Source organism: Microtus ochrogaster, unplaced genomic scaffold (assembly GCF_000317375.1).
Source record: "Microtus ochrogaster isolate Prairie Vole_2 unplaced genomic scaffold, MicOch1.0 UNK29, whole genome shotgun sequence".
Taxonomy (NCBI): Eukaryota; Metazoa; Chordata; class Mammalia; order Rodentia; family Cricetidae; genus Microtus; species Microtus ochrogaster.
The window spans coordinates 3852584-3853060 of record NW_004949127.1 but is presented as its reverse complement, the minus strand read 5'-3'; positions in this window follow the sequence as shown (position 1 = coordinate 3853060).

The window sequence follows — 477 nt, the reverse complement described above, 5'->3', positions numbered from 1 at the left end:
AACAAGATCTTGTTCTCCAACAGTATCTCCACCCAGCACAGGAACCAGAAGCCTCTGGAAATCACAGCAATAGCCTCCTGCAACCTGGAAATCCTAGGGGAAATGGCTGTTCGGCCCACTCTCTGATTTCACCCCTAAATTCAGCAAGAGTGGAACACTTGTTCAGACAGAATAACGAACTCAACACGTCAGGCCTCCTCTCTCTGGTATTCCTCCCAAACGGGACAAGGTCTGAGGCCTTCTCAGCTGAACTAAGCGCCATTCTGGAAAAGCAAGCAGCTTTCCCCAGGGTGTCCACACAGCCATTGAGTGCGCTCAGTTTTTACCCTGGCCATACATTAGACGAGATAGAAAAAGCTACAAATTTTCAAAACAAAAGTGAATGCCTGGCTGGGCAGTGGTGGTGCACGCCTTTAATCCCAGCACTCGGGAGGCAGAGGCAGGCGGATCTCTGTGAGTTCGAGACCAGCCTGGTCT